A 16234-nucleotide genomic window follows, 5' to 3' on the forward strand; every position below is an offset into this window, starting at 1 on the left:
GTATGAACTGAGGTCTCAATCCGTAAGTAGTTTTTGGAGCTTTACACTGGTGCACACTCATAAATGCGCGTACACACACACACACACACACACACACATACACACACACTGTCAGAAAGTAGTCATTAGAAGCCTAGTCCTACTAACAGGGCTGTCTACTGTCCCAGACAAACTGCAGGAGGAGGTGTCTGGCTGCTTGCTTTTAAATTGGGTTAGTGGACCAGAGAGGGAGAGAAAGAATGAGAGAGAGAGAGAGAGAGAGGGATAGAGAGAGCATGAGAGAGAGTGGGAGAGAGAGAGAGAAGTCTAAAACTGGGACGGGTACATGAGAAGAATTTTCTTCATCAATTGCGGTGGTGCTCCCTACTGTGTACCCCTTTATGCCACATGTATGTGTGTTTTTTTTGTGAATGTACTACTGCGTGTGCACCATCTCGTCTCATGAAACGTCTATTTATTATAGAAAAGTTTCACAGATGTCGTTTTTTTTAATGTTTCCATACTTGAACTCCACTGGCTTCCTTTAATGGATTGGATATTTGTCTTATGCTTCGCTCACTTCCGTCTCCTGCCCTCGGTTGATTTAGGAGCCAAATGGCAGCCCATTAACATGTGAGAATGATTGTGCAGCCTTGGGGTTGTAGCGCAGCAACCCACAGAGAGGGTTTTCGCTGCACATCTCTATGATTCTCAGTCTTTGCACTGTCGACGAGAGTTAAGCATCAAAGGCGAGAACTAACTATCCTCACCCTCAATCGCTCCCTCTGTCTCTTTTTGGCCTCTGGGTTCACACTGTAATTTGCTCTCTCTCTCTCTCACTCTTTGTCTTTCTCTCTTACTCTGTCTCTCCCTCCATCTCTCTCAGGACTTGGGAATGGGGAGATGGAGGTGATGAGGTCAAAGTGAATCTTCTCCTTGCTGAAGATGATTATGTCTTAACCTGCCGTTATTCAAAGGAGCAGGCCCCGTGGCCATGAGCTGGCCCGACAGCCACGTGTCGGCAATGAGGGGCCAACACCTCGGCACTGTGACAGAGGGAGAGAGAGCGGGAGAGAAGCTGTGCAGTCAAATGAACTCCCAGGGTCAAATTACAATGCCTTTGCTATGTGTTTCATGTGACGTGCTGCCCCATAGATCCGCTTGGTTGGTTGATGGATGCTTGTCGTTTGTGCAATGGCCTAGGTGTCCAATCTTAGACCCCCAAATTGATTAAGAATGGTAGTGTCATCACTGGGAGCAGGCATTATATTATTAATGTTGTACTAGAGCGGTGGTTCTCAAAGTGTGGGGCCCGCCCCCCTAGTGGGGCGCAGAGGCATGACAGGTGGGGCATGCGTGACCGGGGGAAAATGTGATACAGAATTAGTGTTTTGACGTTGGAATTTTTTTCATGGTGGAACAGTAAACAAATCGGCTTTAGCAAAGGTGTTCATTCTGACAGATCTTGTAGGTTCACAAATTGGACGGATATTTGACAGGGAAAAAAATTCCCTTCATATTCTGCTTCAGTCTACATTTGTTGCCGTTTAGCCTTTCAAAAACAACATATTCACTGCGGTCAAAAACTGTTTACTCTCCCGCAAGCACCTGTATTAACGGGGCGGTCTAGCAGCAATCTTACATTTATATAACCACAATAACCCAAAATCATATTTCTCAATTTTTTTTGGCTGGACGGCAGTGGGCCAGCCATACAAACGCAAAAGTCTGTCATTGAGTGACTGAGTGATGAAGTTACACGATTGGTCGGCCGAGTGTTGGAGTTTCCTCATTGGCCGTTGCTCCTTCAAAATGATAAGGTGGGAACAGTCCATTTTGCAAATGAGCCCGTCCAGCGCGACGTGCCCGGCTCACGAAACTTCGACCAAGCTGTCAAACAAGGCGATCTAGTTCTAAAATGAAACGAGATTCAGCGATGGCATAGCCTTTTTCTTCCGCTTGAATGGCTAATTGAGTGGAGCAGCGCGTCTCGTAGTGTCCTCACCTGACCTGGTGGACATGTATCGCTGGATTTAACATACATGGTCCGGCCATAACGCCATGAAATATGACAGACATTCGAGGGGGGGGGGGGGGGGTCCTTCCTCAAAAGGGGGAAATGACAGAAAAAACTATACTGCATTAGAGGTTGATGTAAGACTGAGTCAGAACTTCCTGTGCAGGTTTGATGTACCGTAGGATTTCTAGGAAAGTTGTGATGCTAGTGGTCACGCCGGGGGTGATAATTAAAATCCAGCTAATTAGCAACCAGCGTTTGTTAATTGGTCAGTCTTGGCTAGTTGGGGTAATGGAGAACAACACCTCAACTGCGCTCTGTCTCGCTGAACAGGGCTCAAGGCTTCTCGGAGAGAAAACTGTTGAGTCTTCCACCTTTATCTTTGTCCCTCCTGACTTTTCTTTAAGCCTCAGACTTCATATTCAGCAGCCCCAGGCTTGAGCTATCTGTCTCCCCCTTTTTTCAATTAATTCTTTTTGAGGTGTGACACACTATAAACTTTAATACACTTCCACAGATGGACTCCAATCACATGTGCACACATCTTGTGGATACACTAATAGACACATACACGCTCAGAAAACATGTTTATGAGCGCCTTCACACACACATTATGGTGTTTAGCGTGGGTAACTAGGAAGTCAATGAGCACTTATCTGAAATCCACCGGCAACACTAACAAGCCAGTGCGAGGTGTGAACACAGCTGTTTGAGTCACAACAAATCTAATACGCATTTCATCACTTCTTAAACAAGCCATCAGCAAGTCTAATGCTCTGGTATGGAGAGCGGCACTCAATGATACATGTGCCTTCAAAGCATTTTCTTAAACATCAGCACTTAGCACATCCTCGCCACACCTCGGCATCATGCATCTACTGTAAGCGGCGCTGCTGATTCAAGTCAAATTTATCATTTTTGCGATTCAGATTTAAAAAACCAACAATGGCCTAATTGATAACACCAACAGCTGCCGCCGTTTCCGTCGCCGGCACCTGATCTGCGTGAAAATTATGGCTTAATCAGCGATTATCAAGCAGCATGTGCCAGAATTGTGAATGCAGCTTCATTTTTCTTCACTTCTTCTTCATTTTTTTTTGGAACGGGACAACACGCCAGAGCCGTCAGTGTCACTCACGATTGAGCCAAGCGAGCTGTAGGGATTCACCCTGCGTGTCTGTCTCAGGGCTTAAGAGTTACTCTCTCATGACGCCTTACCATTTTAAACCTTATTTGGTTTGCAAAAGTGAAACTAAGCTCTTTCTGTGCCACTCTTTTTTTCCCCAAGTTCAATTTTTGGATTGCATAGCTTGAGACGGAGATAAGGGGGGATATGGGGATAACTTTTGGGGACAGTGGACAGCGAGTTTCAAGAGGGGGGTCACTAGGGGAAGGGAGGAGAGCACATGGGAGGAGGAGGGGGGGTGTTGGAGGTGTGGAGCCCCGGATGGGGTTGGGAGTAGGGGGCTGAGTTTGGGGCAGCGAGACACTCCAGAGAGTTGACAGAGCTTCAAAGGGAAGTTTTCTGCTTTGACTGACAGGCCCCTAGAGTGAAGGGGACCTGGTGGCAGGCGGCATGCCCCGATCCCAGGATGCCCTGCGGTCTCCATGGCGCTCACCCCCCTCGTCCCACAGCATTCAACAGAAAATGGGGTTGAGACGATGGGGGTCAAGATGCGTGGAAGGGCTGCAGTAGATCACGGCTCAGTTTTTCACGGTATATTGCCCTTGGACCAAGAGTGTGAAGGACATGATGGCTCCTTTGAATAGGAAAGTGGAAGGCTAGAATTCCAAATGAACATTTATGTGCAAAAGCATACAATTCTATCAAGTGTTTTTGTGGTTGCTATTAAAGGAGCCCGATAAATCCTGTTGCTATTTTGCATTAGTATTGCAATTCTTCTGTGAATCAGGACAGCAAGTGTGAATGATAGCTGCACTGCTGCAACAAAACACCACAGTCTTTTAGTCTCAAATTCAGCCCTCAGGACCTTTTTTCAAGTTCAAATTCGGGCAAAGGCCAGATATAACTGTTTTCCCACTGCAGTTTCCCATCACTTTTCAGTTTAGTGTTAGAACATTTTTTTTTTACTTGGTCCCTCACATATTTTGCAAGAAAAACTGAATCCTCACTCTCAGAAAAAGAGCAGAAATGTGCCTTTTTATCACTGGGGCTGCACCTTTTATATTAACACAAATATCATTATTTGAAAATTTGTACCTACAATTAAAAAGGTTTCTGGAGATGTACCCGAGGTGGTAAAATCTGTGAGCACTGTACTCTTGAGTACAGAAATGTTCTCCCCTTGTCACAGTATTTCTGAGAGTGCATCATAACCACTCTACAGTAAATGTCTGTTTCGGGGGCCAAGATAAATGACACCATCGTTCTCGGTCCTCTACCCGGGTTGATAGATGAGAGCAGGAGGGCTGTGTTTAAATGTGTCTCAGTAAACACTGTTAGGCCTGTGTAAACAGCAGTACATTGATCAGCCCTCTATTCATGATCAGCACGTCTCTGCCTGCACTGGATTAGTCAACATACCGACCCATCTGTTTGCTCCACTGTAAACCGAGGCCAATGTCAATGCCAAAGCCTAATTGGAATACGACACACTGTTGGGGGATGGTTGTATGAAAACTAAAGACTTATACTGAGCTTTTTATTCATAAAAATATATTGTAATCTCAAAATGATGATCATTTTCTCTTTTTAATATTGCACCGATCCATCGATCCCGATCTACTGTATACATTGATTCAATGATCAACAATCCAATATCATCGATGCAAAGTGACAACATTGATAACTATCATCATCTTTAAGATATGCCTTTATTTTGAAATTCCCATGGCACGTCTGTTTCACCATTTACGTCCAAGCGCACCTCCTTCCTAAACATCCAAACAGTGATGGTTATGCTTTTTGCAAGGACGGCTGCACGGACATGATCTGATGTGGAATCATGACGAGGAAACCAGCGGCATTAGCGAGCAGTGCTAGTGGCTTAACATTAGCAAGTGTGTCAAATCATATTTAAGTTGCTTTTTGTGAGTTGATATAAATATAACTGATTGTGTTAAAGGGGTAAATGATATTGTCTCATATAGATCGCAGACCCCTGAATTGAATCGAATCAAAATCGTATCGTGGCAGACTTTGTGATATTGGCAAATATTGTATCGTTGTCCAAAGAATAAATATAATATTGTATCGTGATGAAACTGGTGATTTACACCCCTAGTACAAAGTAATGCACATACTAATGATTCAGATGCTTTAGATATAAAATAGAGCATGCAGACAATCCTCACAAACAACAATCACTCCTTTGCTTCCCCAACTCCTGTTGTGAGTATCTACAATAACAAGCGTGACAGTGTGTCAGTGGAAACCCCGGATCCATGAATATCAGGCTGGTGCCACTAACAGCTTCTCATCTCACTGAGCTCCTCAGAGGAATGGACAACACTGGTTGGCTAGGCAGTGGCTACTGTGTACAGCAGAGAAAAGAGAGAGAGAGAGAGAGTTAAGAGAGTGGCAGAGATGGAGAAAAAGAAGGAGCAGGAGAGAGAGAGGCATCGAAGCGTGGAGGGCAGCTGCATTGTATCACCCCATTTTAGCCCATTACACTATGTATGGGGGCCTTTTCCCCCCTCTTTTGCATGGTAATTATTTTCCAGCCCAAAGGTAGCTGCAGGCAACGTCAGCCACTGCGTCAGGGCCCACTGCATTAGCCGGCCATTGCATTATTTATTTGTGCGCGGGCAGCCGGATGGATACCCCAAATCCGCCGAGACTCGGGGGCCTCTCAATGTCACCTCGTGCATTGTGGGAGGCAGTTGCGGCCACTTGGACTTGCACCAGGAAAGCTTAGGCAGAGAGTGGCTCAAGGGCAAAATGGTATCCAGGCACTGTAGGACGCGTGCGTGGGAGTAGTAGTTAGGTGTGTAATGTATTCAGAAATGGGTCAGAGGTTTGGTAACTGCCCTTGCTTATGCAAGAGTCAACTGTGAAGGGTTCATTGTGACGCACCGGATGACCATCTAAGGGGTCCTATAGGACATCACTGAGTACCAGTGTAGTAAAAAGTATAAATACGAGGTCATACAGTTCACAGTGCCTAAAGGCGTTTTGTGTAGATGTATAGATGGTCACATGCAGTCGCTTACCCCCTGGGTGTCGTAGGTAAATAGATAGACTTGATTTCAGTGTGCAGGAGCTGCTTTTCCATTACTCTCCCCTGTGTATAAATAAAGGGTTATTACACCCAAATACCAGTGGGCTGGGTAAGGTCACAGCATGTCATGCTTTTTGCGGAGAACCAGAGCGACGCAGCTCAGTGATCGTGACGTTTGGGAGGCAATACCTCGGCGTCCCCTTCTGTACTACAGCGCACACACGGACACACAGGAGCACCCACTCTGTTGGACATGAACCCCCATGACATGTCAGCCCCGGCCAATCGCATCGTAGCGCCCCGGAATGACAGCTGAACCACTGTCCCTGTCATGGCTCCTCAGTGTAGGAACACACACATGCACACAAACACACGCATCCCCCCCAACAACAGCAGCGCAACATCAACATCAACTCCCGCTGGCCCCTTTGGATCTATCTCCCCGTCTCCCCGTCTCCCTGCTCGCCAGGCGGCTCGACCGCACGAGACGCTCAGACGGCCTTGTGACATGACAGTGACAACGTACTGATGCTCCGGAGAGCGCCCACAACGCCGTCCACTTCACCCTGCGCCGCACATCCCCCCACCCCTCTCCCTTTTCTCACTGTTGACCCTAAGGGAGAAGATCCTTGTTGCTTTCTCTCACCGAGGCAGAGGGGAGAAACAAACAGATGCATGGCAAATTTACATTTTTCAGTTATTTGGTGTTTGCAAAAGTTTGAAATAACTCTCAGTTGGGTCGCAAAATCTAAACTAGTAACACTTTTACTAATAGATGCCTAGATATATAGGTTGGTATGTAGGTAGATGGATAGATGGCGTTAATGGCTTAGAATGAGAGAAAAAAAAACGAGAAATGTAGACAGACAGAAACAGAGAGTCAGTGATAGAGATAGTCAGACTTTGCCCCGGCGCCCGGCGTTCCCCCTAATGGGAGCTGACACTGCTGAAGCGACCCGGATGGACGGAGGGGAGGACCAGCGTATTGCAGGCGGCAGACCTCCCAATTATTTTTCTGGCTGATAAGTGCTGCTGCTTGTTTAAGGCTGCAGCATGGATGGAGAGATGTGGGATGGAGAGGGAGAGATGGAAGGATGGAAGTAGAAGAAGAGGAGGAGGAGGAACAGAGGGGATGTGGCTGGGGCTGGGCTGCATGGCTGACAGGTCTTGATCTGGCAGGATGTGCTGGCTGTCACACACAACCGAAGACGGGGTTTCTCCCCAGGGCTTATACATACACATACACACACACACAGGAACACACAACTTGCATGCACTTATACACATCATGCATCATGTAAGCATGTGGAAACAGACAATAATGTACACACACACACATGTGTTTACAAACATGTCACAACACACACACACACACACACACACACACACACTGTTTACATGTCAGTGCATACTATGGACTACTTTGACTGACAGTCTGAGGACTTTGAGTGTGTGCACGCATTTGTAACATGTAATTGTTGCTGCTTTACTTCTGTCACATTCCATTTAGAAATACTGCAGAACCTGAAGGTCTTATCCACACTGCCTGAGATAATATTCAATGAAATAATAACTCAAAAATATCAAACGTTAGAATCTGTTCATCAGCATGACGGAGAACAAATTTGCACACACATTACCTGTTCCTTTGTATTTAAGAGGCCTTTCATTGCTGTAATTAAGTTCATGATGCAAATGATTGAACAATTCAAAGCCTTTTTTTTTTCATTAAACCAATTTGACTGTTTACACCGTCCTCTCCGAACTGAAAAGTTTGAAGGTACTGCATGTTCTTCAAAATATACATTCAATTGTGAGTAAAGCGTATATAGTTCTGTTACGATCTCTTATAAGATTGTGTGTCCTTCAAAGACCAGATCACTTCTTTGGATATATCAGGGATGTCAATCAATTAAAACATATAATCACGATTAATCGCATGATTGTCCATAGTTAATCGTGATTAATCGCAAATTGATCGTGTATTTTTTATCTGCTCAAAAAGGGAGATTTAAGTATTTAATACTGTTACCAACATGGGAGTGGGCAAATACGCTGCTTTATGCAAATGTATGTATATATTTATTATTGGAAATCAATTAACAACACAAAACAATGACAAATATTGTTGAGAAACCCTCACAGGTACTGCATTTAGCATAAAAAAATACGCTCAATTCATATCATGGCAAACTGCAGCCCAACAGGCAACAACAGCTGTAAGTGTGTCATTGTGCTGTCTTGACTATGACTTGCCACAAACTGCATGTGATTATTATAAAGTACCCATAGAACCCATTTTCATTCACATATCTTGAGGTCAGAGGTCAAGGGAACCCTTTGAAAATGGTCATGCCAAGTTTGGAGCGTTATTAAGCTTCACGACAAGCTAGTATGACATGGTACCAATGGATTCATTAGGTTTTTTCTAGTTTCATATGATACTAGTATCTTTACTCTAGCTTTAAAACTGAGCACGCTACAACCTGAAAATCGCAAGTTCCTTTAATGCATTAAAGAAATTAGTGGCGTTAAAACGAATTTGCGTTAACGCGTTATTATCGTGTAAATATACAGTATTTGATGCACTCTTAATTTGTAGTTTTGCGTAATCAGTTTTCCTACCAGATACATGGTAAAGCAAGCAGTGTTAAACAAAAGGTCTTGTGATTACCGGGCCTTTTCAAGAATATAAAAATCAACTGAGTAAATCTGCTTACTGTTGGCTTTCTTATGATCATCAGCCGGATCAGTGAAGTTACAGTATCTGATTTGTTGTGGATTTGAGGCTGCTGTGTCCAGGATTTGCTAAAGGCCCGGGTGCCTCGCTGGACGAGGAAGAAGGCTTTGCGAATAATCAGTGTTTCTGTGCATATGTGTGTAGAAACCGGCAGTGGCAGTTGCATATGCTTGAAGGGCTCTGTTTGAGCAGGAACAGAGCTGTAACAAGCAGGAAGCCAAGATTGAGAGCGTTGAGCCGTTAGAAACAGAAGACACTCTCATTTGCTCTGTGGGTGTGTGTGTGTGTTTTAGCAGGAAATGAGAGGGCATGCTTGTATTCAAAATTATTTAATGAGTCTGAAAAAAGTTTGAGGACAATTCATTCGAAAATAAAGCTTTTCAGAAATAATTATACACTTATGAAATAATGACATACTTCAGATCAGAGATACTTCACATCAGAGAAATTGTTGCATCAATCACATCAGGACAAATCACGCAACAGCAGTTCCTTAGTGTCAGCTCCTGTCTAAACAGCAGTGGTGTCTGTGTCATGACAGCCTATAATTTGCCTTGTGTTAGCTTAAATGAACACCATAATAAGGGTTATCCAATCCACGCTAAGTGTCATAATCCAGAGCGGAGTGGCTATATTACATCGGTGTCATTGCTGTGCTGTTAATGCCTCAGTGATCACCGCTGCCGCTAACATGGCCCACAGCCAGGAGAGACTATCAGAGAGGAGAGAGGAGGTGTCTGTCTGATTTCAGCCAATAAAACCTAAATAGCTGCTTCTCCCAAAGAACTTTTCTTTTTATACTTTTTATTTCACCTCCTTTCTGCTCAGTATAGGGAAAAAAAGAGCAAACAAGAAACCCTTCCTCAGTCTTTTTTTTACAACTCACACTGTGTATTTATTGCCGCTCCTTTCATTATCTTTTTTGATATTCTTTATGCATCGCCCAAGAGGAATTTTCTTTTGCCTAGCCGGGGTGCAGCTTCAGCAACTTTGCAGCGCTCCCGGAGTGGCTAGGGGTTAAGTAAGTATCATTCAGGGATGCTTCTACAGGTATGGCCATATTGAGGAACAAAATCGGAGTCCCGTTGGGTGGAAAATTCACTAACCGCTGCACTAACCTGCCAACTTTACCTATTGTACAGCCCCTCGTATTTCCATGTACAAAAACCACTCTGGGATACTTAGTTGTGCAGTTTGGAGGTCCCCCTAGTGAGGAAGCCTTTGTGTGTGTGTGCCTTCTCTCAAAGCAAGATTCGCTCCTTTTGCTTTAATTACAGTAAGTACAGCAGACCCCCCAGGCTTGTTTAAACAGATCAACCAGCAGAAGAAAGAAGAAAATGCTAATTAGTCCCATAATGTTGCTGACCACGCTAGTTCCTTAGCACTGCTGAGTTTTATTGACATAAGAAGGACAATAGGAATCTGTATTCAAATGACTCGCTCTGTCCTCGTGTTTGGGTGCAGCAGCTGCCGCCGTGCAGGCTGCTACCTACCACGTATTATTTCATTGTATTGCTAGACGGAGTGAAATTAGACATGACGATATGAGGGAGTCGATATGTGTTTCCTGTGTACCTGTTTTGTTTTGCATCTAAGTGTGTCAAAGCCGGTGGGATTTCAGTATTAAGGTGTGCCTGGCTGTTTTACATGTGTGAATATTGAAAAAAAAAAAAAGAAAGTGTGCATGCGTTTCCATTTCTGTGCGTATGCATGTGTCAACTCCCCATCCTCAACTTCGGTGCAATGCAGAAAGCTTCTTAATGCATTCCATGTTTCTGAGCCGAGAAGCTGTTTGTGTGTGAGTGTGTGTGTGTGTGAAAGAGAGAGAGAGAGAGAGTCAGAATCAGGATCAATACTATTGACCTGTTTACCTTGGTGCCGAGCATACAGGCCAGCTCTCCGGTTTACCACTTGAAACATTAAAACCAGACTATTAGTAATACTTTGGTCCTTCTCGTTACTGATTGGACGACCTGCACTGGGGCACTCCACCTAACAGACACGGCGAGAGGGGAGAGGTGGAGGGGAGAAAAAAAGGGGGTTAAAGAGAGAGGGAGAGAGACCCTGAATCTAATCCTCTTGACTTAAAGCCATCGGGTTTCGCCCATGTCTCGACGCTCGCCTCTAGACCTGATGTGGTCACTCAACCCTATCGAGCTGCAGGGCATTGTGGTCCGTCCGTCTCTGCCACACTCGCCCCCCTCCACCCTCAGGCGCTTTTGTGCTCCCGGCCTCCCACCTCCTCCTCCCCCCCTCTCTCCTTTTCTCATCCTCTTCCACACCACCAAAACAGAATTTCTTTAAATGCTTAATTTTCCCCCCCTTTGGCTTCCTTTTTGCAAGCGCCCTCTCACTTGTTTGTCCATCGATTTTTCATCCCTCTCCAGCCGCTGCCCCCCCTCCGCCTCCTTCCCGTCCTCCTCCTCCCGCTCTTCCTCTCGCCCCCCCCCCCCACACCCCCCTAGCTCTTCGCCTGCATCTCTCCAGTCTCTCTCCTCTGTTGTTGATGCAAACTGATTTATTTATTTATTTTAAGCTTGTTGCCCAGGTAATTTGTGGCAGGTAATGACTTTCAGTGAATCTACTTTGCGCTCTTTGAATTCTTTTTCCGACCTTTGCATCATCCAGGCCCATCTCCCTGCACATCCCCTTTGTCCCATTTGCTCTCCTACCTTTTTTTTCCCCCCATTTCCCTCTTTTACCATCTCACTGTCTCTCCTCTTCCTCTCTCTGCTCTCTGCTCTCTGCCAGTGTATTTTTAATTCCCCTAGATATTGGTGGTGCACGGTCCATGCATGTGTGCGTGTCTCTGAAGCCCACCTGAGGAGGTGATTGACACCTGGCCCTCTGCCGTGGAGGCCTCTCACTCCTGTTTTCCTCCTTTCCAATCACCCCGTCCTTCCCCCCTTTCTCGCCCTTCTCCAGCCATTGTTCTTGTGTCCATCGGGGGCATCGGAGGAACAAGTCTCTGGGAGTTTGGGAGGAAGGAAAGTAAGGTAAGGGAGGAAAAAAGGAGCGAGGGGATGTAGCGGCTTAAGAACTGCCTAAAGTAATTTGGTGGTATTTTCCTCCTTCCCTCGCTCTTTTTAGAAACAATGATATCAAATGAGCATTCTAATTCAGGAGGCAAAGCTCACACAAAATGATCCCCGCTCCTCGTTAACTGGCGAGGTAGGGCAAAGAGGGCGAAGACGGGTGCTGTGTGTTTGTGTGTATGAGTGTGTAGGCATGTGAAATCTCAAGAGCCCCCCCTACTACCTCCCCACACACACACTTTCTTTCCTCCCCTCTGTCCATCTTTCCTTTTCCTTGCTCCCATCTTTTTCTCAACTGCGGCCTGGTAGCACTGCTGCATTAGTATTCATAGGGGGGACTGTGTTAGGGGGTGGGGTGGGGGGGGGTAAATAAGGCTTCTGGCTATTCCCCTAGCCAGCTGGCATACTGGGGCTGGCTGCAGAGCTGGACTGGACACTTACAGAAACAAGGAGTATAGGTATTGGGAAGAAAGAAGAACTGGGGCTTTACAGTAAAATGGTTCAGAATGCTTTAATAGAAACAACCTTCATCTGCTGTATACTTTACAGTAAAGCCTCACTATACAGTACTATGCTAAAAGGGGGCACTGTCACCCTCTCCTGATTGCAAACACAGAATTATCCCTTAAATGAATGCTTTCAGCAAAGATCTGTAGTATGCTACTCACATTTCATTATTTGAAGGACAATAAAGCGGATAGATTAAAATAGCACACAGTGTGAACAAATATACAGCTCACTTCTGAGTTTGGTAATCAAAAAACAATAAAAGTTTGGCGCGCTGGGTTTTCTTGCCACTTCCTATTAATGCAGACATAAACTCTGGTTTCTTGCAGTGAAATTTCCTTCACTGAGACCCTCGAACAAAGCGGAGAAGGTAGTTTTTAATATTAATCAGATATCTAAGAAGAAGCAAATAAATATTGACAGAAGTGCAGGGTCCTAATGAATGAGTTTCTCTGCATTGGGAGTGTGATGGGCAGGTGTCAGTGTTTGGGAACCAGCTGCCTGGTCCCTCCAGGAGGGGACAGTAGAGAGCAGGGAGACCACATCTGCCTCCTCTTTATCAGGAGGAGGACTAAAGGAAGGAGGAACATGAACAGAAAGACCCTCTTCACATCACAATAGCCACCAAGAAAGGAGATATAAGTTAGTGTAGAGCAGAGGAATGGAGGTACAAGATAACAGGCATTTTTTGGATTAAAAAGAATGAGATGAAAGTGGGGAAAAAAGAAAATCTCATAAATTCTAAATAATATTTTCAAACTTCAAAAAGGGACACCAAGTGGTCACACGTAAACACACATAGACGCACACACTCATCCTCCACTAGTTCCTTCTGGCATAATCCAGAGGTCAGGGCAGAATTCACCACCCTTAATCATGCAGATGAACATGACCTTGGCCGGCCTTGGCACCCGGTCACATCAGCACCCTTATCCAGCCTGGCTTTGCATCTCTGATTGTGTTAAATCATGTTTCCCTAACATCAGCAGACACCGGATGGATAGCATCCTTCTCTAAGCACATCCAGAAAAAGGATAATTGCCAAGACCTTTAAAAGCCTTTCAGAAAGAAACGGGGAAATCAACATAATTCAGATGAAGGGGAATATCGGAGATGTAAAGTTAAGTACGCCGGGCAATATTGGGGGGCGGAGAAAAAAAAAGATGCAAGAGTTTTAAAACGGTGGGTCCTTGGCATTATTATGATGATGCGTTTAGCCAGCCCATTGGAGGGCCCCTAAATGAAGAGGCTGACCTTCAACAAGCCCTCTCTCTGTTCATTAGCCACGTGGTGCTTATCTACAATAACACTGCTGAGGAGAATATGAGGCCACGGGGCCCGGCCAAAGTCAATGATGCACTACAGGTGGAAAGATGAGTATCTAAATTTAGCTTAGGGTGCTGGACTTTTACCCTATTACCTCAACCACCACAATCTCCCCAAAGCCCCATTAAAAAAATAAAAAATATTTCAAGTTCATACAGTATATTCTATCAAGTTAACTTTCAACTATACTAGTAGAATTATAAGAGAGAGAGTGTTAGAAAGTTCACACTGTTGCGTGCATACCTTTGTTTGTCTACTTTATGCATATTAGTGGTGCAACAGTTGCAATTTTTGGGTCAACATTTCAGTTTTGGTTCGGTTTATTTTACACATTAGGGAGAATAAAAACAACCATTTCCAATGTGTTTCAACTCCAAAATAAAAAGAGATTGATTGATTGATTGATAGATGGTAATAAACAATATTTCTATATTATATGGAGCCATAACATTGATTTTATACATGAAATAAAGCAGGCTACTTAATGGACAAGTAGACCTACGTTCAGATAATTGAACAAAATAAAAAATTTTACGTCATTGAACAGTTTGCTTTTTAATGGTTTGGTTTTGCATCCCTATTGCATACAGTATTTGTTGACATGTATGTGTCTGTTGCAGTCTGGGTGCAATATATGTGGAGAGGAGTTTAAACTGAAATGACAAAGGTGCTTTTACTCTACTCACTAAATAAGCACCTCAATCACATGCAACTTTTTCTGGATTCATCATGTCAAGATGTGTGATTTAAGATGAATGATCAACAAGGTCTGTTATTTTGTTTGTTTCTCATTTCCAGACACATGTAAACTGGCCCACACTCCCATTAAGGACGGCTTACATGGTGTCTCCACTTTGGCGTGACGACCGGCCATTTATTTCTACAGGATTGTGAAGGTAAGAGCAAGAGGCTGTGCTTTTCTCCACAAGGTGTCTGGCAGAACTCAGTCTCAAAAAACATTCCCTCTAAGGCTGCAACTAACGATTATTTTCATTGTTAATTAATCTGTCGATTATGTTCTTGATTAATAGATAAGTTGTTTGAAAAATGTCAATCAGTGTTTCTTAAAGCCCAAGATGACGTCCTAAAATGTCTTGTTCTGTCCACAACTCAAAGATATTTAATTTACTCTCATAGAGGACCAAAGAAAGATATTCCCATTTAAGAAGCTAGAATTTTGACTTTCTCTTTAAAAAATGACTCAAACCGATTACTCGATAATCAAAATAGTTGGCAATTAATTTATTTGTTGACAACTAATTGATTAATCGTTGCAGCCCGACAATCCCCACCCTATTCTTGGTGTTTTTTGGGCTGAAAAAGGAGAAATCATCCTGATGATATAACTACGGTGTACGCCTAGTGCCATCTGTAAGTGGCAATAAAGAGTTAGAAGTAACAGTAAGCAAGTGGGCAAATTCAAAAGTCCTAGCTCGCTCCGTAGCAGTGAGTATAGGCCCAATTCAAGCCCTGATATGGGGGTTGGGAGGTGGGGGGGTAAATAGATGAATAAAGAACAGAGAGGGGGAGAGCAGACACACAACGTGGTCGATAGTGTCAAAAGCGGATGACAGATCTAAAAGAATGAATATTGATCTTTAGGGGGCCTTTACTCAAGCGACCTGTGGGAGGTCAGCCTGTGTAATTAGACCAGTGGAGGTCTAACGCTGAACTGGGGATGAGGCTGGTGTTATAGAGGAGAGGGCTGGAGCTGGTGAAGGATGCTGGAGACAGCATCGTACTTCGACCTCAGATGTGGACAGTGTCCATAAAAACTGTGTTAAAATGATTACTTCATTTTGTGCAACAATTTTTCCCCCAACTGTCAACTACAATTTCTTTTAATCCCTTGATTCAACTTTTGCGTTCAGGATTCCTGAGTCCGCCATGTACTTTTTATCAGGAATTGCTACAGTTTCCATCCCCCGGTAAGCTGTAAAAATATCTTTTTTTATGTAGAAAAATTAGTGCTGTGCCAGTGGTTTTGTGTGGCGGGAGTTGAAGTGGTAAATGTGGGCTCAGTGCAACATGGATAAGGTGTTGTTTATTGGAGTGGGTTGGCGCTGGATTAGAGTCCATACAACCGCGGGCTACAGACACTGCTCAGACGGGGTTCTGCTTCATGATGGCAGTTAGCGCTCGCTCTAAATGTCTCTCTGTATGTCTATCTGTCTGTCTATCTCTCAGTTAGTAGTAAGTGTGTGTGTGATGCATACAATCATGCACCCTAACACACACGGATGAACATAGCTACACAGATGCATCTCCAAGCATATAAGCAGAAATGGACACACACACACAGATGCATGTACACACAGGCCCATATGCAGTCCTGCATACACCCACAGACACACACACATGCGTGCGCTGTCTCTTTATCTGTCTGGCTGTGGATAAATGCGGGCGGCGGAGACTGAGTGTGGCTGTAATCCGTGTATCATTGGCTTTA

The 16234-nt window shown here is 44.4% G+C and overlaps 1 long non-coding RNA gene across 1 annotated transcript in view; it reads left to right on the forward strand.

The window, feature by feature from the left end:
• Window positions 1-16234, forward strand: part of LOC119497513 — a 245220-nt gene that overhangs the window by 105654 nt on the left and 123332 nt on the right. The window contains exon 3 of the long non-coding RNA XR_005208939.1: window positions 14584-14681. This is a non-coding gene — a long non-coding RNA (uncharacterized LOC119497513). The remainder of the gene's footprint in view (window positions 1-14583; window positions 14682-16234) is intronic.

This window comes from Sebastes umbrosus, chromosome 11, assembly GCF_015220745.1.
Source record: "Sebastes umbrosus isolate fSebUmb1 chromosome 11, fSebUmb1.pri, whole genome shotgun sequence".
NCBI lineage: Eukaryota > Metazoa > Chordata > Actinopteri > Perciformes > Sebastidae > Sebastes > Sebastes umbrosus.